The 27,340-nt window shown below is 41.1% G+C and overlaps 1 protein-coding gene across 8 annotated transcripts in view; it reads left to right on the forward strand.

Annotated features, from left to right (window-relative positions):
• Positions 1-27,340, forward strand: part of PRLR (prolactin receptor) — a 253,697-nt gene that overhangs the window by 92,895 nt on the left and 133,462 nt on the right. For 7 of the 8 annotated variants that reach the window (XM_030567215.1, XM_030567212.1, XM_030567214.1 and 4 more), the window contains one exon: positions 2,382-2,459. The gene's annotated coding sequence lies outside the window, so the exon portion shown is untranslated. Of the gene's footprint in view, positions 1-2,218; positions 2,280-2,381; positions 2,460-27,340 lie in introns of those variants that run through there. The other variant, XM_030567213.1, reaches the window with a different exon arrangement.

Consider the following 27,340-nt stretch of genomic DNA (forward strand, 5'->3'; position numbering starts at 1 on the left):
CTGTCCCCATAAAATCGGGACATCTGGTCACCCTAGATGTTCATGAAACCAAATTGGCAGCTTCTTATTCCTTGTGTTCTGTTATGTAGGAATTCTAGTCTGCTGTTCCTTTTTGATATTAGTGAGTCCTTTTTAGGTTTCTCAGCCTTCTTCAGCACTAGTAATTCCTCCCATTGCCTCTATTAACTAAGGGCCTGATTCTCCTCTGTTACACTAATGTAAATTAGGAGTAACTAAGTGTTGCAGTGGTGTAAAAGTTGTGCAGGTGAGAGGAGAACTGGGCTCTTTAAATCTTAATTTACTAAATCTTGCTTTCCTCAAATCTAACACCCTTGTGTTACTGTAGCCTATGAAAACTATATATTACTATGCTGAATTTAAGTAGCTTGTCATAGCTAAGAATAATAGAGAAGCCTGGAATCAATCACACTTCTTTATTAACAAAATCATGATTCAAGATGGATTCTGCTCTGGCTGGATTTTCTACATTGTGCATCATGAAGTAGGTAACTCAGAAACCTTTCTGATACAGACTTGGCTGAATTTATTAAACATGACATTTTGGTGTGATTTTAAATCCCTCAAATGTGAAATGTCTTAAAGCTTTGGATACCTGGAGAGTTGGTTCAATAACTTCTCAGTCTTGTTCTGTCTGCATCCTTGGGATCTGTAGCAGAAATTCTGAATATTGTTTCTCCTTCACTTTCGTTCCTTATGTTAAGTAAAATATTTCACTACACTCTTCTAATATTAAATTTCTCACTGACTTGGTATATGTTAAGTAACAGTTATTTAATTCTCATCTTCATCCTGTCTTCAGCTGAGTAATCCTTTCTTGTCTGAGGAGCTTCATTGATTTCATCTAGACTCTTCAAGTGAATAGGATCGGAGCTTGCATCTTTACCAACCAAGAAGTCCTTAGAGTTGTAGTCTCTTGTATTCCACAGAGATATACTCCACCTTCTACAAATCCACCTAAAGATGTGCATATCGCCAATCTACCCACTGAAGCAGCCTTTTTCCCAGGAGCACCTTCCTGGTTCTTGCTAACTCTCCCTTGAACACAATTTCTCTCCCTTTCTCTGCTTGCTTTTCTGGGGCTAGTCCTCTAAATTCTGCAGAGACAAGCAGCTGCAGCCATAAAGCAGCTGGTTGCAGCCCAGTGCATCTTCGTTCCAGCTGATTAAGTATTGGTTATGTTGTCCTTCACTTTCCTTTTCTTGTTGCTGAGAAGATGCATATTCTCACATCATTCATCCCCAATTTATCGGAACCACTTGACTGCAAACTTCTAGATAGGAAATTTGCAGACACACTGGTAGAGCTGGTTGAATTATTTCTTGTGAATATTTTTAGTTGACAAGTTTAGTCTTTTTCTATTTGTGAATAGATCATGACTTGCAGCATTTGTGTTCATTATTGAACTCAATAATTGTTTGCCTATGGATTTCTCATTGTATTCATATGATTGTTTGGTATTTGAAATTGCTCAAGCTTTATAATGGATCACCTGAGTCATACGGTATTAGTTCTGGTCCATGATTGGATCTACAGAACTTTCACTCAACTCCTTTCCTGATAAGTTTTAACTAAAAAATTTAAACAGCAAACCCAAACTTTATCTGTCACTCACAATGGCACAAACAAAACTTCAGTCACCTGATGGCAGAGAGGGTGCAAATATGGCTAAATGAAAAGATGGGTCAGAATTTGCAAAAAGGCTTACAAATTTCTCACTAGTCACCCACTTCTACACAAGTAATGCAAAGCTCAAGCCTGTAAGCTGAAGTTTTTTCAGCTGGTAAGATTTCTGACAAACCTAAAGGAAAGATTCTCATTTCTCTCTCAGATGTCTCATTAATGCAACAGGACCCAAATTACTGTAAATTTGTGCAGTTTCATGTCACTATAAAATAAAAAAAGAGTTGACACTTTTGGTATGGAAAGAGATCTTGAAGTATTTTATGTTGAAAGAATATTGGATTGACTTCTTTTAAAAAATTGTTATACACTTTAGGACAGGCATAGTAATTTCTAGCTGATAAAGGTGATTTTAAAAACAAATTAATTGCTGGATTTCTACACTCCAAAGTACCTCTCTAACCTTGTAAAACTGTCATGCTCCGGACATTTTGCACACTGAAGAAAATCACTGTTTTGCCTGGAGCAAGGAACATAAATGTTGCAACACTGACTCCTCCTCTAATGGGCTGAGAATGTACAAGTACATAGTTATATTGCTCAGAGCCGACAGACTGAATATCTTGGGAGCCAATGCTGTAAACATTAGAGATTTTTCTGAATCTTGTTTTGTACTGGGGGGGGTAAAGGGGATTTTTTCTTTCTCTGGATTGATTGAAGTTGTTTAACTGTGTTACCAGGGCTGGATTTTCATATCCTTGTTCAGGAAGTGTTCCCAAACTGACATGGATCAAGCCAGACTTCATTACCAGGCAAAAGTGAGTACTGTGGCTAAACCTGTTCCTGCAGTGTGTTTACCTAGGCATATAAGGACATTCGTCATTGTATAAAGATTGATTGGTAGATTTTGTAAACGTTATTAGGCTATTAAAATAATCAGAAACCAGCTAAACCTAATACAATGTGTTAGAAATTGTGTAACTAACAGCTTATGGAAAAAAAACCCTCTTATTTTGGTGACAACTGTCAGCCAGGTGACAACTGTTTCCTATGAATTGCTAATAATAGCCTGGACAGAGAGATTATACTTTACAAGGATACTTAGACTTGCACTGGTCTTTTAATTAAGTGTTGAAATAATCTTACATGATTTCCCTAATGTACATCCACACTGATGTGCTTTGGCACCCCCAGTGTTTCTCAGAAGATGATTGCTTGGGATCAGACTAAGGGCTGGCCTACACTACAGGGGGAAATCTATCTAAGATATTTCGACTTCAGCTACGTTATTCACTTAGCTGAAGTTGCGTATCTTAGATCGAATTACCTACCGTCCTCGCGGCACGGGATCGATGTCCGTGGCTCCCCATGTCGACTCCGCTACCACCGTTCGGGTTGGTGGAGTTCCGGGATCGATAGGAGCTCATTCGGGGATTGATATATCGCATCTCATCTAGACGCAATATATCGATCCCTGAGAAATCGATTGCTACCCGCCGTATCGGTGGGTAGTGAAGACGTAGCCTAAGTGTTTGACATCTCAGCATTCACTGACACTGGCATCGGGTGGAAGGGAAGCATAGCAACATGAGAACAGCTAACTGAGCTGCGGAGGAGAAAGGGAGCTGTGATGACTTATAGTTCTTGATTTCAAGAATTCAGTGATACCTTCCTGCATCCTGCGGAAGCCTGATGCCATCTCTAACCCATTTTCAGTATTCTGGGTATCCTGTAGGATCTGTGTGGTTGTGGGTTTGTTTTTTTGGGGGGTGGGGTGGGAGGGGCAGCATTTCTTTGCTGTCACTTTATCAGGCTGACCCACCTACAGCAAACAGTATGGATCCCTTTTCTTTCCCTCCTACATCAAGCCTTCCTCTCACTGAAGCCCTGCACTGCAGACACCTATCTTTTATTTTGTCTTAAGAGATGGTCACTGTTGTTGAACTGCTGGGAACTTCCTTTCCTAAAGGCAAATGAGTGAACTGCCTCTGCAGTATGAACAAATCTAAGCAGGGAGTGATGCCTGACGTGTGTGTATAACAAGTGCTATCGTTTACTGCATGTTCTATGTTGGTCCTGCTGTCTGCTAAAACTGATATTTAATTATGCTGTGGGCTGTCTATCTCTGATGAAATGCCCTAGATAAACAACCTGGCAGAAGGATTAGCAACAGCTCACATGCAGCTGTGCGTATGTGGCAAGCAGACCTTGAAGGGAAGGGGAACCTGGAGGAATACGGGTTGTATAGATTAAAGTTAGTCCTGGGCAAGCATGAAAAGAATTGGTGTTTGAAGGTGGGGTGGTAATTCAGAGTTTAGATTCATGTCTGCAACGTGTCTGTGGTTATTTGGTCTAGAAATTGGATGAGGTCATCAGAATAAGCTTTCTTGTGAGAACTGAGTACTATGAAATAGGGGACAACTTTGTCTTGTGGACTAAGCACAGAGCTGGAATTCAGGCCTCCAAGTTTCCTAGCCTAGCTCAGCCACAGACTCCTTGTAACCTTGAGCATGTCACTTGGGCCTGCATTTGTAAAAGTTGCCACTGGTTTTGGGTGCCTCCTTTTTCCGGTGTCTAGTTGGAGACCTTCGTTAGAGTTGGTGAGCTCCCACTGGCTTCAGCTGGAGTTGCTCAGCACTACTAAAAGTCAGACTTATCTGTCTCAGTTTGGGCACCCGAATGCTTAGACACCCCCAAACTAGTAGCAACTTCTGAAAATTTTGGCATTGATTCAGAGGCTGTGGGAACTCGGCACCTCTGAAAACCAGAGATGAATTCTTGGCCAGCTGAAGTCCAAGGGAGTTTTGTCACTGACTTCAAGTGGGGGCAGGATTTCAGGCTGACTTTCCCTAGGCTGACTTTTTTTTTTCTCCTGTGTTTACACAGAGGTTAATTACATTAATATAAATAAATACATATGCTATGTATTGTTACTTCATGGTCTCAGCTGGGTTGAAGACATTGATAGTTTTCGTCAAAATATTTTGGTACTTCTACACCCTTAATGTTACAAAGTTTAAATATGCTAATTTATTTTTTTTTAAACTAACTAAAACTTTGTAACCCTCAGGAAGGATCTGGTTTTGATCTCCTCCTCCCCCTGCCCCCCAGCCTCACCCCACACTCTTGCTAGGCAGAGTCCTTCTCGAAGGATCTATTCTGTTCCCTAGCAATCTTTAGCCTTTCTGTTGGCTGTAACTTCCAGGCCTCTGTTTAATAAAGCACTGTTTGCTGCATCATTTACTACTGATGAAACAAGAACCAAGTTTTACCCTGAATTGCTCTTGAAACCAGTAAGGATGTATGTCGGTGTAGAATCTGGCCCTATAGCTGTTGCTGTATTAGGGACACGGCTTTATTTGGGTTACTTTTAAGTAGAAGATTAAATCCTTCATAGTGTAACCCTTTTGCCGGGAGGAGTCAGCAACAGCAAAGACCAGGTTCAGTATCTGAGTGCCTCTTAATACACAACAGAACCAGCTTGACCCCTCACCCGCTAATTAGGGAAAATTTAACCATCACCTCGGCCTATAAAAGATGATATTTCCCCACTAGCAAGCACTAACTCTCTCTATAACAAAAGAAAACTTATTAAAAGGGAGAGGGAATCTAACATTAATTTAGGAACACACCTCAAGCACAATTCAAAAGCATGGGTGATATCCTTTTACCTCAGTTTTCTACAATGCAGTGTGAAAGTCCAGCAGACAAATAGCCCTTTAACACATCACTTCCCTCTTCCTCTGCTGCACCATACTCTCCGTTGGTTGTCGCTGATCAGCAAAGACCCAGGGTTCAGAGATGTATTCATACTGGTCCACCTCCTACCGCTAAAAGACAATGGGAGTAAGAATCAAACAGTGCTTCCTGTACAATTTCTGCAACTTGCTTGCTGCTACTATCCCTATCCCCTGCTTGGCAGGTGAGCTTCAGTTTAGAGTGACACCTTCACTCAGGGTATGCTAAGCACAGTTCTGCTGCCTTTTACTCATACGCAAAGGATAACAGTATTTCATTGTCCCTGCATTCAAAAGTGAATTGTAACCCAAACCAGCCAAAATTGATCATTTTGGCAAAGCAGCTCTGTCTGCTGAACATCTGGGCAGAGTAGGAGTCTGTGCATATAAAGTCTGCTCCTGAAGTCTTTTTTTCCCCCAGTGTGTCAATAGATGTCAGGGAAGAGCTCATTCACACCCTGCTTACAATAGGGTTGAGTGTGTATCAGACACAGGAACAGACCAGGCAGAGAACCATAGTTATGTGGATGAGATGTAGTTACTAATGACATCTATACTAGATTACCAAGACAGTGCAAGATAAGCACATTGGGGGCCTGAGCGTGGAGAAAGGCAATATAAATGGAGTGAGTCACTTCTTCCTTAAAGTTTAGAAAAAAGTTTATACTAGTTCTGAGGTCACATAATGGGATTTGGCGGGGGTTCAGTTTTGTTCAGTTACTATTTTTTTGAGAAACTTTCTAGTTTCCTGTGTGATAGTTGGCACTTGTTGTAAGTAGGGCTGTCAATTAATTGCAGTTAACTCATGTGATTAACTCAAAAAAAAAGAAATCACGATTTAAAAAAATTAAACAGTTTTAATCTCACTGTTAATAGAATACCAATTGAAATTTATTAAATATTTTTGATGTTTTCCTACATTTTCAACTAGATTGATTTCAGTTACAACACAGAATACAAAGTGTACAGTGCTCACTTTATATTTTTATTACAAATATTTGCACTGTAGAAATATTTTTCAATTCACCTCATACAAGTACTGTAGTGCAATCTCTTTATCATGGCAGTGCAACTTACAAATGTAGATTTTTTTTAAAATTTATTTTTGGTTACGTAACTGCACTCAAAACCAAAACAGTGTAAAACTTTAGAGTCTACAAGTACCCTCAGCCCTACTTCTTGTTCTGCCAAACGCTAAGAGAAATAAGTTTTTGGTTACATTTACAGGAGATAATGCTGTCTGCTTCTTATTTACAATGTCACCTCAAAGTGAGAACAGTCATTCGCATGGCACTGTTATAGCTGGCATTGCAAGGTATTTACATGCCAGATATGCTAAATATTTCATGCGCCCCTTCATGCTTTAGCCACCATTCCAGAGGACATGCTTCCATGCTGATGACACCTGTTAAAAAAAATAATAATGCGTTAATTCAATTTGTGACTGAACTCCTTGGAGGAGAATTGTATGTCTCCTGCTCTGTGTTTTATCTGCATTCTGCCATATATTTCATGTTATAGCAGTCTTGGATGATGACTCAACATGTTGTTCGTTTTAAGAACTTTTTCACTGCAGATTTGGCAAAATGCAAAGAAGGTACCAATGTGAGCTACAGCACTTGAGCCAAGATTTAAGAATCTGAAGCGTCTTCCAAAATCTGACTGGGAAGGGATGTGGAGCATGCTTTCAGAAGTTTTAAAGGAGCAACGCTCCGATGCGGAAACTACAGAACCCGAACCACCAAAAAAGTTTTACATTTGTTTTATTTTGGAATGCAGTTATTTTTTGTACATAATTCTATATTTCTAAGTTCAACATTCATGATAAAGAGATTGAACTACAGTGCTTAAGTGAATTGAAAAATACAATCTTTTATTTTTACAATGCAAATATTTATAATATAAATTGAGCACTGTACACTTTGTATTCTGTTTCGTAATTGGAATCAATATATTTGAAAATGTGGAAAACATCCAAAAATATTTATATAAATAATCTATTTAACAGCACGATTAATTATTTTAATCGCTTGACAGCCCTAGCTGAAAGCATCACCTAGTAGTTAGAGGGTCAGTCCCTTCTTAGGCCTTGTCTATACTAGTTTTGTTAACACAAGTTGTGCTAAAAATAAAAAAATGGTATAATTACATTGCTTGTGCATGTTCACACAATGTTCCTTCTGTCAATGCAGTTCATCCACAGTTGGCACTCTAGTATAGACACTGAGAGCAGTGCACTGTGGGTAGCTATCCCACTGCAGCTAGAAGTTGTGGGAAGTTAGTGTGGATCACAGTGCAGCATGGATGTGGGCTCAAGGTCCCATGATGCAGTTTTTTCCGTCCCATCATTCCTTGGCTTCCGACTGCATTTCATGGCATTTTTCTATAGCCCCTGTTTACTATGCACCCACCAACTGTCTGAAAGGATGGATCCTGCACTACTCTCATCTGTTGTGGTCACTGTTATAATCACATTACAGATGGTCATGCAGTATATCATGAGCTCCCAGTCTAAACAGGAATCAGAGTTGCCTGACCTGCTGTGTGCCATGAAAAGAAACACCAGATTACTTTTGGCATTCATGGAGGAGCTGCACAAAGGGGACCATCACTTTTGGGCTCGGGGAAACAAGCACAGAATGATGCGATTGCATTGTTATGCAGGTCTGGGATTACGAGCAGTGGCTGCAGAACTTTTGGATGCATAAAGTCACCTTCCTGGAACAGCATGTGGAGTTCTCCACAGCTTTGCGGCGCAAGGACACCAAACTCAGAGCTGCCCTCTCGGTGGAGAAATACGTGGCGATCTCTATGTAGAAGCTGGTGACTCCAGGCTGCTACCAGTCGTTTGGAGTCAGAAAGTCCACCATTGGGGCTGCGCTAACACAAGTGTGCAGGGCCATTAATTTCATCCTGCTACGAAGGACTGTGACTCTTGGCAACGTGCATGAAATAGTGGATGGCTTTGCGGCAATTGGATTCCCTAATTGTGGTGGGTCGATAGCTGCATGCATATCCCCAATTTTGGCTTCGAACCATCTTGTGACAGAATACATCAGTAGAAAGGGGTACTTCTCTATGGTATTGCAGAATATTTCAGTGGGGATGTTGAAATGCCCATAATGATCCTGGGAGAGCCAGTGTATGCCTTACTCCCATGGAAGTGGTAGGTCTTTTGATGCAGCACCAGAGCAATGGTTTGCCTCCCTTGTGTTCTGATACACTTGCATCAGCTCCTTTATCTTTGTACAGTACTGATGCGTGTCCCATTCTTAGCCCTTATCCAACATGTCATGAGAAATCTGACCATAGGTATCAAAGTTCCTACTGCTGGAACAGAGCTGGGACTGCAAAGCCTTCTCTCCCCACAGTGCCAACAGATCCAACAACTCAGGTGTGCTCCAAGTGGGAGAGTGTTTGCTGTGAGGAGACACCATGGCCCGCTGGGAAGATGTGATCTGAGCTGTCCATGCCAAGCAAACAGGAAGTGGAACTTCAAAAATTCCACTTGTTTAAAGGGGGAGGGGCAGATGCCTGTGTACTAAAATGCAAGGCAGTGGAGTTCAAACTGCTGACCAGAATGGTCAGGGTGGGCATTGTGGGACACCTTCTGGAGGCCATTCATAACAACATAACCAAGCCCAGTGTCTACACTAATATTTTGTCAATATAACTTTGCCACAAAAAGCTCTAAACCTCTTATGAAAGTGGTTTTATTTTGTTGGCAAAGCAGGAGAGTTTTGTCGGCAAAAGGAGCATTGCAGTGTGTACACCTCTGAAACCTGTCTTTTGTCGACAAAACTGTGTGGTGTAGACAAGGCCTACATATGGAGGGCGGCTGACAGGGGAGCCCAAGCCCTCCCACTCCATCAGGTTGCTGCACAGGGTCCTGCAAGGGATACTGAAGGTCTGGTACTGCAGAGCGCCTTAAGGCTGCCCTCCCTTGTCCACTTCCTACCACCCACTCTAATCTAAAGTTTTGCAGTCTGTCGCAAAAAGGTAATGGAAAAAGCTACTAACTGCACCTTCAGTTTATCTAGGCCCAGCAGGTAAGTGCCTCTTCTCCAAGAGAGGCTTCTGGAACATCCCCTCTCAGGTGCTCCCAGTGCAGGTCCGTGTCCCTGTCTTTGCAGCCCCTTTTGAACTTCCTGGCTTCCCTCTTAAGTATCACCTTTATCTGGAGCATGCTTTGCAGGTGTGGCTAGGGGAGGTTATCTGGACCCAGAGTTGCTCTTTAACCCTTCAGTTCTAATGCAGGGTTTATTCACCCCAATCACATATCCCCATGAAAATGCTGGATAGAGGAAAAGCAGTAGTTTAACATAGCTCTAGTTTCTAGCAGTGACAAGGAGGATGAACTCTACAGAGGAAATAAGAAGGGAGCAGAAATATTTGAGAATACATATCACAATGTGACTTTTATCAGGAAAGAGGATGGAAATCAGGACATTGCCAACAGAATTAGTTTGCTTTGCCTTGTTACTGTAATAACTTACCCTGAAGTAGATATAGATCTGAGCCACAGAATTCAGGTGTAGCTGGTGCTTGCATCTGGGGGTGTGGTTCCAAAAAATATTTTGATGTTGAATTCTGGCTAACACAGCGATCAGGGGATTTTTCCTAAAAGATTGTTTAAGTAAATAAAACATTATGATGGGGCCTTTTTTTATTTAGCAAAATGTTCAGAACTTTGCACTATTGTTTGACTTCGAAAGTTTGATATTAAAATACATTAGACCAGATTCTTTTTCTCACAGATTCTGCTCTCTGTTAAATCAAGAGTATCTCCATAATTTCCTTCTTCTTTCCCTTTTTGGCATGTAATTTGGAAAGAATCTGACACTGGCAATGTCCATTTGTCAAGACAAGTGACTAAACAGATTTTGAATGTTTATTTCAGCAATTTTATTGCACGTAACAGTTGGTGGATGTTCGTTATTACTATATTCATAACACAATCTCAGGACCCTCAATATATAGTTTTGGTCTTTTGATCAAATATATTTAAGAGCTTTTAAAAGAGAAATAAAGTAAAGAGGATTTTAAGTAGAATAAATATCATTGGCTCATTGTTTTTGTTTCACAATTAGCGAAGCTCTCTGATTTTATTGCACTTAATCTGGATCCACTAGTCCACTCCCAGAGATTTGAGATTGATACATAATGACTGAACGTCACTATAGTTTATCAGCTTTAAAAGCAGCAGATCAGATGTGCTGGTACCTCAGGTTGGTAGAGAGGGAGAAGATTCCATCCCTAACCACTGAAGAGTTCCCTTCTAAAAAATCTGTTAACTCAGGTTTTGTGGAGGAGACCTGGATTTGTCCCTTAGTAATTATTGTTTATAAAAACTCTAGCTTAATGCCTAGCACTCTACCATTTCAGAAAGGCTAACTGCTAAAACTGACATAATACTTGGGTTACAAATTAATTTTTGTATTTTAATTCTATTTCTAGCCTTAATGGTATGAATTTTGTGTAATACAGGAGGTCAGACTAAATTATCACGATGGTCCTATCTGGCTTTGGAATCTGTGAATACAGTTTTCTACAGGTGCTGTGCTGACAAGTTTTATATAGAGATGCCCAATATGAATTAGACTCTTTTTGCATTTGGATGTTAATGCCATATTCTTAGCAGAATAATGTACAATTCCAGAACACAGAAGCTAATATTTCCATTCACTTCACCATTATGGCTTTTCACAATATGATACAATGCACTGATAGTGTTGCACTTATGACAAAATTGATACATGACATCAGGATTTCCTCTTGTGATTAGAAAAGTGTTATAGTGTGAGTGACAGGACTGCTATCCTGAGCTTGCAGAAATGAATCATACAAATGTAGGGCTGGAAGAGTCCTCAAGATGTCATCTAGCGCATCCCTTTGCGCTGAGGCAGGACCATGTATATCTAGACCAACCCTGTAAGTAACCTGTCCCAGTGTTTAACTACCTTTATATTTGGAAAGTTTTTGTTTTTTCCTGATCTCTGACCTGAATATCCCTTGCTGAGAATTAGGCTACCTTACTTTTTGTCCTATCCTCAGTGGACATGTCAGCAGACTTGGTCATAGGTGGTCATGCCTAGTGGTCAGAGCAGGAGTCAGGTCTAGTGGTCTAGCTCCACAATAAATTCAGTGGAAATGGTATCCCATGGTGGAGGTGGAATGGGCATAGGCTGGAAAAGGATGAGCAGGAGCACTTGGTCTGGGCACACAGGTAAAGTATCTTACGCATTTCTTAATTGAGGTGTGCAAGCCTGGCCACCAGAAACTCCTTGTGATTAGGCTCCAGGTCTTGAGGTGGCCAGAGTGCCCTTCAAAGGGGGGTGTCACGGCATAACTTAAGAACCTGCCACCTTTATTGCCCTTTTGGGGCATAGATACGCTCCCTGTAGTAGAGGACCCTGAACCTGGGGGCCGGTGGGGCATCGGCATTCTCCAGAGTTTGGTTGATCTGAGCAGCAAAGGGATCATTGGGTAACAAGATATGAACTGACTCCCTTAGGCCGTCGTCTGCTGTGCCCCTGATAAAATTGAAAGCCTTTAGAATCATAGAGGGAGTTTTCTCATCCAATTCCAGGTATTCAGCCTTATGGGACAGGCTGTCAGCCTTCCCACTTCTTGTTCCTGGGTGGTAGGTGACTAAGAAGTCAAACTGGCAAAGAAGAGGGACCAGCAGATCTGTTGATGGTTGAGGTGTCTGGCTTTTCAAAGATATTCCAGGTTCTTGTGGTCTGTGAGCACTTGGACAAGGAACCTGGCCCCCCTCTAGTAGGTACCAGCATTTCTCAAATGCTGTCATGATAGCTAAGCGTTTCTCATGACATGTATCATAATTCTTCTGAGCTGAGGCTAGCTTGTGAGAGTAATAGGCGCCTGGGTAAAGTCAACCAACAGGACCTACCAGTTTGGACAGTACCGCACCCAGGGCAAACTTGGATGCATCTGCCTCCATCGTGAATGGTTTAACAGGGTCTGGGTGTACCAAGATGGATGCTATGGTGCATGTCTCTTTTAGTTGATCAAAGGTGGTTTGGGCTTCCAAGGACCAGGTGAACCAGACTCCTTTTTGCAGATGGGCGGTCAGGGGAACAATTAGACTAGAAAAATCCCTCCATGAACTTCTGGTAGAAGTTATTAAAGTCTAAGAACTGTTGGCTCTGATGGGTGTCCTTTGGTGCAGCCCATTCAGAGATGGCCATCACCTTGTGTGGGACCATGGTTAGTCCCATAGGGGAGATAATGTAGCCAAGAGAGTCTATTGCATCCTGGTCAATCTTGCATTTTTCAGGCTTTGCGTAGAGAGGATGTTGTATAGAGGCAAAGTCTTTCTAGGACACTGCAGACCTGCTGATCATGAGAAGTCTGATTTGTTAGAAATGATAAGCGTGTTTGTTAGAGAGCTTATTCCTTCACTCTCACACTTCCCAGGTCCTTCTTGCAGGAACAGAGAGCAACAACACCTGAAGTTCGAAGGTGCAAACAATTCAATGTTTATTGAGGTGAACTTCCAGCAAGCTTAAATTCAAGTTCCTTTTTCCTTATTTTCGAATCCCAACTTACTTCCTGTTTGCCCCTAATTTATGTAGTAATATTCTCAGCTATACCTTAACTAATCATTCTACTAAAACTTACCTAACCAATCCTAAAGTATTGTAACATGATTAGCTAACCAATTATATCCCACCACCTTAATTAGTTTACACCCAGCAAAATTAATTATACAGCAGATGGAAACAATCACAGAACCAGACAGAGACCATGCAAATAAACATACAAAACAATACAGAAGTGAGGATTTCACAACTACATCTATGCAGACATAAGGATTTTCCAGCTGTCTCTATTGATAAGAGCGTTCTTACCAGACAGAAAACTATCAAACTAAATTTCCTTTTACATGTTTTAGGCTCTTCCTTTTCTCTGGAGGTGATAGATCAGATCACCTTCCTAAAAGCCCCAGATTGCCTTATTTCAATATGACTAAACAGGGCCTCAGACTGTCACAGTAAGAGAAGTTCATTACACAAACAGACAGTGATTTTTTGATTCTTTCTTTTATACCTCTATAACTAGCTAAGTGATAAGAATACACCTAAATTCTTAAAGTATAGGCCTTTGCAGACAGGCCTGAATATCTATATCCTAACAGTGTTGTCCAAATAAATGACTACATAGCTGTCTAACACATCCCTGAAGATATCATTTATGAAGTGCTGGAAGGTTTCTGGGGGACTGCACAGTCCAAACAGCATGACAAGATAGTCATAGTGTCCGGACTGTGTACAGAAAGCAGTCTTCCACTAATCTCCCTTTCTAATTTGGACCATGTTATAGGTTCATGAAGGTCCATCTTAGTAAAAATCTTCATGGAGTGGAATCTTTCAAAAAGCTCATTAATGAGAGGGTATCTATTTCTCATCATGATTCTGTTTAACACCCAATAGTCAACACAGGGCCTTAATGATCCATCTCTTTTCTTTACAAAGAAAATTGAAGCCTCAGCTGGAGATGTGGGTGGACAAATAAATGCCTTTTGTAGATTTTTTTTTTCTAGAGGTAGTCATGGAGAGCCTGAAGTTTTGGCTCTGAAAGAGAGTAAATGCAGCCAAAAGAGACTTCTGCTCCGAGGTAGAAATTGATGGGATAGTCATAGCTGTGGTGGGGTGGCAGAGTGTCCATTTTTTTTTTCAGACATATTGGCAAAATCCTTGTATTAAGTGGTGACATGGGGGCAGTAGATGACTGCAGAAAGTAATGAGACTTCTTGGGGCTTAACCTGTTCAGACTTGGAATCTCGAGGAAAGCAGGGTTCCAAATCTATCGTCCCCCTCAGTCAGGTTTCAGGAGACAGAATTGTTGGCGATGTGGGGAGCAGAACTGCATCATGCCTGCTCTCCAGTGAATGCATGGGTTGTGTGTAGTGAACCAGGGCATGCCAAGAACTGCTGAAAAGTGTGATGCTTGGATAAGTCCAAATCCCTGGAGAGTCACAGCTTCTAGGGGTTCAGTCTGGTGGGTAACTGGGCTTGATAGACTCCACCAAGTCTGGAGTGTGCTGGCATTGAATGGGGATGGGATGTACCCATTCAAAGTTCTGATCCATGAAGTTGCCTGAGGCACCTGAATCCTCCAGGTGGACCTCAGAGATGGAAGGGTGTCAGATTTTGTGGAGGGAGTTTAAGATATGTCAGGATCTACTCAGCCATGGCCAAGATACCACCAGACAAATACTGATGTTGGGTACCAGAGGGAAGCAGAGTGTGCCACCACAGGCCAGACCTCCCTGTTGAGGGTTGGGGTTTGGCCTTCTCTGACCAGGGTACAGATTGGAGCTTACAGAGCAGCCCAGTGCAAAGTGCCCTGGCCTTCCACAGCATAGTCATAGTCCTGATGCCCCACAGTGCCTTTTCTCTGCATCAGTGAAAAGGGGCCAGATGTGGTAAAGCTTCATGGGTTCAAGCTATGGGGAAGGTTGGTGGGCCAGAGATGCCAGGACTGATGGGAGTCAGGAACTGACATTTTCTCGTGGCGGTGGTCCATCAGGTGGTTGTCAATCTTGAGAGTGAGGTAAATTAAGGCATCTAGAGTTGATGGAGAGTCCATTTCTGCCAGCTTGTCTTTGATGTCATCATTTATGCCAAAGAGGAAATGATAATGCTGAGCAGTCTCATTCCATTCAGTATCTGCTACTGAGTGGTGCAAAGCTGAAGCATACTTAGCTACAGACCAATTTCCCTGCCACAACAATTACTTCTGAGAGCATTCTGTGCCTAAAAATTCTGTGCCGAAAAATAAAAATTCTGCGCACAATATTATAAAATTCTACAAATTTTATTTGTCAAATAAATATGGAGGCTCTAGCCTGGCATTGGAGAGCACAGGCCACTGGCTGGGAGGTGGGAGATCACTGTGCAGCTTCCCCCAGGGACATGGACTCAGCAGTGAGGCTGCACCCAACCCTGACACAGCGCAAGGACCGGACCTGCCCCCAAAACACCCCAGGGCCCTGCCCCTCCGTGCCAAGTGCACCAGGTGTGAGCAGGCTCAGCAAGGCCAGATCCAAGTGTGGAAGGGCTTAGTGTGGGGCAATCCAGGTGTGGATTGAGAAGGTTCTGTGTAGAGTAATCTGGGTGCAGTTTATTTATTGGAGATTAACCATATAGTAATTAGATTGTATGCTCTTTGACGCAAAGACTGTCTTCTATGTTTGTACAGCACCTAGCACATTGTGGTGTGCTGGTCCATGACTAAGTCTCCTAAACGCTACAATAATACAAATTTATTTAATAATCGTTATGCTGGACATTAGACTCCACACCTCAGGCAATCAGCGTGTAAGATTTTGTAATGCTGAGAAACATCTGTACACTTGTGAGTCAGTAACAGGAAACCATCCCTGCACTCTGACTAGGAAACACTATTCCACTTCAGAATGATACAGCATGATCTATATAGTCTGACTAATTTGACCTGCATTGTCATCTTTTGTCCTCATAACTGATATCTGCAGTAACTGTGCTTTGATATGGTCTAGGATATCAAGCAGTGATAAAACACATATTAATTCTTCATAATTTTAATATTTGACTTAACACATACATAAAATCATTTGTTTTAAAAAAAGTCTAAGTCCAGTTAGTTAATAACATTTATTCTTTACATAGTATTCTATATTTGTGCTTTATATACAGCTCCCAACCCACCATCCACAGAGATTAAAAAAAAATCAGTATGGTGGCCTGGTAATGAGTGATCAGGCATCTTCCCCCAAAGGTAGAGGAGGAAAGGCCATGTACTCCAAGGCTGAAAGGATTACAGCTACCACTTCCACGAGGAAATATAGGGGGGGGTGACCCTCTTCTAAGCAGGACAGAGGCATCTATCTGCCGGCCTAACCTGGCATTTCAGGAGTTGTGCTGCTACCAGAGCCCATATCAAAGACATTATGGAAGGATAGCTGAGGGTCATCTGACTACTGCTGCTGCTACATGCTGCTCATCCATGTAGGCACAAATGATACTGTCAGTTATGGCCCTGAGCAGATCAGAAGTGACTACAGGGCTTTCAGAGTGAGGGTGAAGAGCTGGAGGCACAGGTGATATTCTTATTGATCCTTCCAATCAATGGTAGAGGCTCAGGCAGAAATGGATGCATCGTGGAGTAGATGCATGGCTGTGTGGTTGGTGTCACCAAGGGGGCTTCAGTTTCCTCTACTCCAGGATGCTGTTCCAAGAAGGACTGCTGAGCAGAGATGAGGTCCACCTATCAAGGAAGTGGAAGAGTATATTTTGAATACAGACTGGCTAATCTAATGAGACAGGCTTTAAACTAAGTTCAATGGATGTAGGAGACAAAAGCCCATATGTAAGTTCAGAATATGGAGAGCTGGGTGAAGGGTCGGAATCTGAGAGGAACATGAGCAATCACAACAGGGACTAAGGAGAGACAAAAGGGGAAGTTAGATAAACATCTTAGATGTCTGTATATGAATGCAAGAAATATGGGGAATAAGCAAGAAAAAATAGAAACACTAGTGAATAATCATAATTATGACATAATTGGCATCACAGAAGCTTGGTGTGATAATTCATATGACTCGAATATTGGTATAGAAGGCTACAGCTTATTCAGAAAGGACAGACAGGAAAAAAAGAGAGGAGTATTGCCTTGTATATCAAAGATTTTTTTATATATATATTAAAAAAAAAATACTTGTACTGAGATTGAGATAGAAATGGGAGACAGATCTGCTGAAAGTCTCTGGCTAAGGATACAAGAAGTAAAATCTAAGGGTGATTTCATGATAGGTGTCTACTATAGACCACCTAATTAGGAAGAAGAGATGAGTGAGGATGTTTTTTAAACAACTAACAAAATCATCCAAAACATGGCACTTGGTAGTGATGAGGGACTTCAACTACCCAGCCATCTGTCGGGAAAGTAAAATGGCAGGGCACACATTATTCACGAAGTTCTTGGAATGCATTGGAGACAATTTCTTATTAGAGAAGGTGAAGAATGCAACTAGGAAAGAGGCTGTTCTATATTTGATTCTGACAAATAGGAAGGAACCAGTTGAAAATTTGAAGGTGGAAGGCAGTTTGAGTGAAAGTAATCATGAAATGATAGTGCTCATGATTCTCAGGAAAGGTTGGAGGGAGGACAGGGGAAAAACCGAGTTCAGGATAGCTGGCTGTTTTTTTTTTAAAGAAACATTATTAAGAGTGCAAGAGCAAACTATCTGAATACATAGGAAAGCTCAGAAGTATGGTAAGAGATCAATGTGGCTTAATCAGGAGATTTTCAATTATTCGTACTTTAAAAAGATTAATATAAAAAGTAGAAACTAGTTCAAATTTTGAAGCATGAATATAAAAGAAAAGTATGTAAGGACAAAGCACAAATGACATTAAACTAGCTTGGAAGATAAAGGGTAACAAGAAAATATCTTACAAATATGTGAGAAGCAAGAAGACGACCAAGGACAGTGTAAACCCCTTACTCAATGACGAGGGAAAGACAATAACAGAAAACACAGCAACGACCAAAGTGTTAAATGCCTTTTTGGTTTAGTTTTCACCAGAAAAACTTAGCAGTGATTGGATGACTAACATAGTGAACATTAGCGTAAATGGGGCAGGATTTGGGGCTAAAATAGGGAAAGAGCAAGTTAAGAATTACTTGGACAAATAAGATGTCTTCAAGTTGGCAGGGCCTGATGAAATACATCTGAATATAGTTATGGAATTGGAATTAGCTGAAGAGATCTCTGATAATTAGCGGTTTTCTTTTGAGAACTCATGAATAAGGCTGTGAATTAGTCACGGGTATTTTTAGTAAAAGTCATAGCGAGGTCACAAGCAATAACAAAAATTCACGGCCCATGACCTGTCCATGACTTGTACTATATACACCTGACTAAATCTTAGCTGGGGGGCAGGGGAGAGCATGGGCGGGGGGGGGCGCTGCTCTGGGGGGCAGCTGAGAGGCTACTGCTGGGGGGATGGGGCAGCCGCACCAGCTGCCAAAGGCCAACGAACAGTGGGTGCTCCGGCCACCCCCGTGACTCGCCACTGCTCCCACCATCCCCAGGACCACTGCTGGAGTGGCACCAACCTCTGCTCAGGTGGCCCTGGGCAGGTAGCCCTAGCCAACAAGCCCCGGGGGTCACCCACCCACCACTGCCTGGCCATCCCTGAACCGCTGCTCATGTGGTCCCAAGGGCCAGCCACACCGGCTGCTGCTCGGGCGGTTCCTGGGGTCATCTGCCCAGGGCCACCGAAGCAGTGGCTGGTGCAGCTGGTCCTGGGGCCACTTTAACAGCGCCCAAGTGGCTGCTTGCGGGGCTGCCCGAGTGGCTGGCTGCAGAGCCAGCTCCTAGGGTGCCCCTGGGCTCACCCATGCTGGCTGCTACAGAGGTCATGGTCACATGATCTCCATGATAGACATGAAGCCCTACTCATGAAGAGTGGGAAAGATACCAGAGGACTGGAAAAGGTACTATATTTATAAAAAAGAGGAATAAGCAGAATAGCTGGAACAGTTTGAATAGTGGGGGTGTGGAGAGCCATTGAACCAAACTTAAAACCCTGTATGTGATGGAAACCACTTCAAGATGGGGGGGTGCAGTAGCACCCCTAGTTCTAGCATCTATAGGAATAAGGACAACCCAGCGAATTATAGATTAGTCATCTTAACTTTAGTACCTGGAAAGATAATGGAGTGAATAATCAAAGAATCTGCTTGTAAGCACCTAGAAGATAAGTTGATGATTATTAACAATCAACATCGATTTGTCAAGAATAAATCCTGTCAAACCAACCTAATATCCTTTTTTGACAGGGTAACAAAACTTGTGGATAGTGGGAAACCAGTTGATGTCCTATATCTCAACTTGAGTAAGGTTTTTGATACTGTCTCATGTGGCCTTTTCATAAACAAACTAGGGAAATTATACCCTAGACAAACCTACTATAAGGTGGGTGCACAACTAATTGCAAAACTGCCCTCAGAGAGTAATTATTTGTGGTTCACCATCAAGCTAGAAGGGCATTTCAAGAGAGGTCCTGGCCTGTTTGTTTTTTTTTAATTTGTTTCTTAGGAGACTGAAAAGTGTATGTGTATACAAGGGCTACGCTTTGTCTTTGACTCTGAGTAAAAGGTTTGATGACTCACTTAAGCTGAATTGAGCTGGTAAGGGGCCTTTATTAATTCAAAATTGAATCCAGTGAAGAACAATCAAGGGTTTAACTGTGGTCCTTAGCAGAGGATGGTGAGGAATTATGCCTCCACCAACAGAGCTCCCTGAGGCAGACGTAATGCTTCTCACTGGGAAGCACTGCCTCCGGTGAACCCAGAATGATGTGTTCTATATCTTGGTGAGGTTAGCTCTGATGACTTCTGGTGCAGAGCAAGAAAGATGAAGTCTGAATGGTCATGAACTGAGGCATTTGAAAGAGGAGTTTTAAACCAGAACAACTAATGGACACTAGTATTGCCCTGTAGACATGTGCTGAGCATCCCAATTCTTTGTTGATGTTAATGGGGACTGGCACCACTCTAAAAACCCATAGGTATAAATTAGGGGCTTGGCTGATATGGGAGGAATTGAGCAAGTCAGAATTCTCGAGCATTATCAAGAGACACTAGGAATGATGTTATCAAGAGACACTAGGAATGACAGCACAAGCTTATTAGCATTTGGGTGTGACTTGGTTTGCTTAAGGGAGGAAATTTGAAAGGAGACTTTTAATGCATTAAAATATAAGTTAATTATGTTAAACCTTTACAATCCTCTTGTGTGCAATACCAGACTAGAAACTGGATGCAACTTTCATCATTTGGATTAGCAGCCTATATGACACTGAGATTGGATACTAGTTTCTCAGTACCCCTTTTTGTAAACAGTGTTCTTATAAAGATATGTAATTAAGAATGCTGTAGCATGGTACTTTTTGTTTGTTTGTTTGTTTGTAACTAGGCTGAGGTGCCTTCCAGGAATTCAAGGGGGAGCCTTTTGAAGGTAAAGGAAAGGCCCATTTAATTGTTCTTGGTATTTGGCATAACTCTACATGTAGGAACCTGGTCCTGACTCATTGGTCTGTACATCCATGGCATGCTACATTTTATAGATCCTATCAACATTTCTCGTGTGCACAGTAGTGCAGGGAAATTGCCTATATATTGTAATGTGTGTTCTTGTGAGTGATTTGTAATATTTCATATTGGTGTAAGTAGGGTTACTGCCTTCCCTTTACACAAAATGGAATCAAATTCTGCCTCTTCCCCGCTTATCAATGCAAGACCTACGTTGCTTTCAAAATAGAATCAAGGCCTGTTGTTTTGTCTAGGTATTCAGTCAGTCTGCTAGCTGGCAGTAGCTGGTCTCTGATGTTTGACAACCCAGCTGCTCTTTCAATCATATCTCCTCTGTCAAGTGGAAAGAAGAAGTCCTGAGGTCACCCTTGAACAAAAGAACTTCTGAATTAGTTACTATTTACTAATTGTCAAATGAAACAAAGCTGTACTTTTTAGTAGATTCAGTTAAGCAAAACAAACACATTGTTGTTTCATTTATTTAATCCAACATTCTCTATTGAGACTAAACCTGGAAAATCAAGCTCACAGCCAGGTGCTGGCGGTGAGGTGTAGCAGGAATGTAGGACTATGAAGGAGCTTCAGAGCCACCTCTGACCAACTGTTCTAGCCCAATGGCTGCCTGTGTAGGTTCCTTATGTTGTCCAAAGGCACAGGACAGGAATAAGGGAGGATCCTCTGCCTGCTCATTGAAGATGGTGTACACCCCACTTCCAGTCTGCACTTGTTGTTGGGTTTGCCCCAACTGAACTGATCTATCTCAGGAAGTCTGTTATATTTTCTGTATATGAACCACTAATTCAAACATCCAGCAGCACTTTAGAGGGCAACAACAAAAAAATTAACAAGAAATTGATACAGATTAAGGAGATCATTCTTCGCTCCTGTGCATATGTGTCCACTTCTTGTTAACATTAGTAGGAATTAATTTGATCACATAAAGGTTCTCCTCCTTGTTTATCAAAAATTAATCCTTAAAGGTACAATTAAAAAAATTAATCATGTGATTAATCGCACGGCTAAACAATTCAAATAGTTTTGGATGTTTTTCTACATTTTCAAATATATTGATTTCAGTTACAACACAGAATACAAAGTGTACAGTGCTCACTTTATTTTTATTATGAATATTTGCATTGTAAAAAACAAATAGTATTTTTCAATTAACTTAATACAAGTACTGTAGTGCAATTTCTTTATCATGAAAGTTGAACTTACAAGTGTAGAATTATGTACAAAAAAAATGCATTCAAAAATAAAATAATGTAAAACTTTAAATCCTACAAGTCCATTCGGTCCTAATTCTTGTTTAGCCAATCGCTCAGACAAACAGGTTTGTTTACATTTATGGACGATGATGCTGCCCACTTCTTATTTACAATGCCATCTGAAAGCGAGACCAGGTGTTTGCATGGCACTTTTGTAGCCGGCATTTCAAAGTTTTTACGTGCCAGATATGCTAAACATTCGTATGCCCCTTCATGCTTTGGCCACCATTCCAGAGGACTTGCTCCCATGTTGATGCTCCTTAAAAAAAGATGTGTTAATTAAATTTGTGACCGAACTCCTTGTGGAGAGAATTGTATGTCTCCTGCTCTGTGTTTTACCCATATTCTGCCATATATTTCATGTTTTGGAAGTCTTGGATGATGACCCAGCACATATTCGTTTTAAGAACACTTTCACTGCAGATTTGACAAAACGCAAAGAAGGTTCCAATGTGAGATGCTAAAGATAGCGACAGCACTTGACCCAAGATTTAAGAATCTGAAGTGCCGTCCAAACTCCAACAGGCACGAGGTGTAGAGCACACTTTCAGAAGTTTTAAAAGAGCAACACTCCAATGCATAAACTACAGAACCTGAATCACCAAAAAAGAAGAATCAACCTTCTTCTGGTGACATCTGACTCAGTTGATGAAAATGAACATGCGTCAGTCCACACTGGTTTGGATTGTTATCAGGCAGAACTCATCATCAGCATGGAAACATGTCCCTTGAAATGGTGATTGAAGCATGAAGGGACATATAAATTTCTAGCACATCTGGCACCTAAATATCTTGCAAAGCTGGCTACAACAGTGTTATGTGAATGCCTGTTCTCACTTTCAGATAGCATTGTAAACAAGAAGCGGGCTGCATTATCTCCTGCAAATGTAAACGAACTTCTTTGTCTGAGCTATTAGCTGAACAAGGACTGAGTGGACTTGTAGAAGCTAAAATTTTACATTGTTTTGTTTTTGAATGCAGTTTTTTGTACATAATTCTATATTTATAGGTTTAACTTTCATGGTAGAGAGATTTCACTACAGTACTTGTATTAAGTGAATTGAAAAATACTTATGTTTTTTACAGGGAAAATACTTGTAATCAAAAATAAATATAAAGTGAGCACTATACACTTTGTATTCTGTGTTGTAATTGAAATCAATATATTTGAAAATGTAGAAATCCTCCAAAAATATTTAAATAAATGGTATTCTATTACTGTTTAACAGTGCAATTAATTGTCCAACAGCCCCACTAAAGAGACTTTATCTTGAATGTATAAACAGCCAAGGACTCAATTTCTTATCCACAAAGATAGGACATTCCACAAGGGAGGCATGTGATACGGTAAACGGGCAAAGGGCACCAAACAATGGGGTCTGCTCACACTTGCGAAGTACTGTACATGCAAAAGGCCAATCAGAGCTGAGAGATCACCTGGAGACATACTAAATATAACACTAATTTACAGCTATTTCTTCTGCTTCAGAGCACTATGACTATTGAAATCCTGAGCTGATCTCCAAAGATAAAGGAGCCAAAATGACCATGGTAAGACTCACCAGAAGTCAAGAGGGATGAATTTATCTGTCAAAAGATTGTATTAGTAAACCATCCAGAATAGCACTTCACACTTTATTTAAATGATCAGGTGCCACCTAAAGGCCCCTGTTTTTGCAAATATGAAATGATATGAAATTAAAAACAACATATAAAACAAAATGGAAAAACTCACCCCTCAGTGGGTGCTCCTGTCCCATGGGGCCAGGCCTAGCTCCCCACTCCAGGCACTGTCACCTGGCACACAGAGTTGTGCTACTACTCAGGTTTGGCCCAGCTGCCCGTCAACCATCATGACAGAAGGCAGCTGAGACAAATGTGATTGAGTAACGTTGCGACCTGGTGCACGGGATGGCAGTGCCACTCACTCATATTTGGCCTAGCTGTCCCCTATGATGATGATAATGGAGGAGCAGACAGGCCACACCTGAGCAATGCTGCAACCTTGGCACAGCCCTGCAGGACAGGTGCTGCTGGGGTAGTGTAGGGCAGATTCACTCTGCAATGTCCGTCCGTTCTCCAGCCTCCCCTATTTGGATAAAATAAAACCAAATTCCCCCATCCCCCCTGTAAAGTTACACACACTAAAATTCACCAGGCCCTAGTTATACCCCAATGTGCTAGATGCTCTACAAATGCACAGTAAGAGACAATCCCTGCCCTGGAGAACTTACAGTAAACTTCCTTTTACTTTCTCCACCAGTATTTTAAAAGGAATGAAATTCTCTTAAGGATCTTGGTTTCCTCCATCTCCTTGTAGAGCTGGGTGGAGGAATGATTATTTAGGAGCAGATGGATGCATCTGCCATAAGCTTGCATTTGTAGAGGGACACGTATTGGTGATACTCAAACCTTCTGTCTTTATTTCTGTGTTTTATGTATCTAATATACACTGACCATTCCTGTAATGGGCCAAAAAGTGATAGAATATCCACCTGTGGAAATTCAGTGTTGCATTCATTTAGATGATCCTTTCATGCTACGCCTAGGCCTGATGTGATCATCTAACATGAATATGTATAATCTATCTCCTCTTATTTATACATTATAGTTAAATCTTTATTGACCAAGATTTTATCTAAACAAGTTATGTAACAAATATCAAGAGGAAGCAAAACAACTTCAAAGGACCTTGATATAGTAGCACAGGACAAATCATGAATTTCCTTACTCAGTGTTTAATAGGAATTTGCGTGAGAAAATGTGGAATAAAGTCAAGAGGTCAGATCCTCAGCTGGAGGATAAGTCAGCATAGTTTCATTAAAGTTATTAGAGCTACACTGTTTTACTCTGAGGATCTTGCCCATTCACTCAAAAACTAAATAAAAATACAGTAAGGCAAAAATCTGGAGATTCTATGTAATTTTACCTATTCAAAATGAATCCATTGTTGGTATCGGAAAAATCCAGAGGACCTTTGTTCAGGTTTTTACTACTTCCTCCCATACAAAAATCCACCCAAATAGCTGACACCACATCCCTTAAAAATTAGCCCCAGTGCCTAACCACAAATCTGAAGGAGGCTAGTGTCATCCAACTGAGGCATTGAGCTGCTGTTCTGTCCCTGGGCCCTAGATGTCTTCCCCCAAGCACCTTTTCCTGGTAATTTCTATGGTGCTGGAGGGGTGCAGATGGACAAAGTGTATTCCTCTGGTCCTAGCATGGGGCTGTTCAGACCCTGCATCCATCCAGCCATTTTCCGTAGTGTGGATGTCAACCCACAGAGAGCACTCTTTTGAGGTCCTAAGAATGAGGAGATGGCGTTTCATCTACCACTGCAACTTTACTCAATCCTTGCTCCAGCAAACCTACCATTGACTTAGGACATTTATCTGAGTGAAAACTGAGCAAGGGCTTGAGGATTTGGCCTCAGCAGTTATTCCCCATTTTGTTATTGTCCATTTGATTTTTATTATTGTACATCAAGGAGGTGAAAGGCAGACCAGCTGGGGAAAGATAAATGGTGGGAGGATAAAGGGGAAATGTCATGGTGGGGGGGGGGTACTATAGGCCACCAAATCTGAAGAAGTAGTTGACTGAGGCATATCTTGAACAAATAACAAAAATACTACCACGTCTTGTGTTTTAGGTAGTGGGAGACTTTAACTACCTAGACATCTGTTGGAAAAGCAATATGACACAACACAAATTTCCTATTTTACTTCAGTCTTTACTACAAAGGTTAATTGTAACCAGATGCATAACGTAATTAATATTAACAAGGGGGCGGGAACACAAGACAGAATTAGGAAAGAACAGATTCAAGAATATTTAGCTAAGTTAGATTTATCCAAGTCGGAAGGGGCTGATAAATTTGCCCTGGGATACTTAAGGAACTAGCTGAAACAATCTCAAAGCATTAGCCTTTATTTCTGATCATTCAGGAAGAATGAGTGTGGTCCCAGAGGACTGGAGAAGGGCAAGCATACTACCTTCTTTAAAAGGGGGAACAAAGAGGACTAGGGAATTATAGATCTGTTAGCCTAACTTCAGTTCCTGGAAAGATACTGGAACAAATTATTGAGCAATCAGTTACTAAGCACCTAGAGGTCAGTAGATTAATAAATGATAGCCAAACAAATCATGCCAAACCAATTTACCAATTTTCTTCTTTAACAGAATTACTGGCCTAGTGGATATTGCAGAAGCAGTAGACAGGATATATCTTGATTTTAGTAAGGATTTTGAAACCATCCCACATGACATTCTCATAACCAAATTAGATGAAATCACTTTATGTAGGGGCACAACTGGTAGAAAAAATGTACTTAAAGTAGTTATGGTTCCCTGTCAAACTGGGAGGGATCTATCTAGTGGGGTCCCACTGGGGTCAGTCCTGGGTCCAGTACTAGTCAATATTTTCATTAATGACTTGAATAATGGAGTGGAGAGTATGTTTAGAAAAGTTTATGGGTTACACCAAGCTAGGAGGGGTTGCAAGCACTTTGGAGGAGAGGATTAGAATTTAAAAATGACCATGATAAATTGGAAAATTGATCTGAAAACAACAAGATGAAATTCATAAAGAGAAGTGCAAAGTATTACACTTAGAAAGGAAAAATCAAATGCCCAAATATAAAATGGATGATAACTGCGGAGGCAGTAGAAATGCTGAAAAGGATCTGGGGGTTATACTGGATCACAAACTGAATACGAGTCAACAATGTGGTTATGGTTGCAAAAAAAAAGGCAAATGTCATTCTGGGGTGTATTAGCAGGAGTGTCCTATTAAATGCATAGGAAGTAATTGTTCCACTGTACTTGGCACTGGGGAAGGCCTTGGCTGGAGTACTGTGTGAGTTTTGGGTGCAATGCTTTAAGGAAAATGTAGACAATTGGAAAGAGTGAAGAGAACACTAACAAAAATGATAGAAGGTTAAAAAAACTTGACCTATAAGGCAGGGTTGAAAAATGGGGGATCTTTATTTTAGAGAAAAGAAGACGGCGGGAAGAGGACCTGTTAAGTCTTTAAATAAATTAAGGGCTGTTATAAGGTGATGGTGATAAATGGTTCACCATGTTCATGAGAGTAGGACAAGAAGTAATCTGTTTTTTGTAACTGTAAGGGTAGTTAAGTACTGGAATAGGTTACTCTGGGAGGTTGTGGAATGCCTAATATTGGGACAGGTTAGACAAATCCCCTGTCAGGGATTGCCTAGGTATACTTGGTCCTGCTTCTGAGCAGGGGGAGTGGACTAGATGATTCTCAAGGTCTCTTCCAGCCCTACTTTCTGTGATTACTATATTTTTTAAAGTATTGAAGTGTGTGTCAAATGTCTACTAATTGCATATCTACAGTGCTTTTGTTTTGATATAGTTATTAATATAAATTATTTGCAAAATTATCAGGTATTTTTACTAGATAGTTGCTAATTTCTGTGCTGTCCTTTATATTTTTAATAGAAGCAAATAGATAAGGATTTTTTTGTAATTAGGAAGGCAAAATACCAGTAATTTGCTTTTGAAAACAAATTCTCTCTAGTGGTTGTCCACAGGCAATGGGCCCAGTCCTTCAAGAAGCTATAC

The sequence above is a fragment of the Gopherus evgoodei genome, chromosome 6 (assembly GCF_007399415.2).
Source record: "Gopherus evgoodei ecotype Sinaloan lineage chromosome 6, rGopEvg1_v1.p, whole genome shotgun sequence".
Lineage (NCBI taxonomy): Eukaryota > Metazoa > Chordata > Testudines > Testudinidae > Gopherus > Gopherus evgoodei.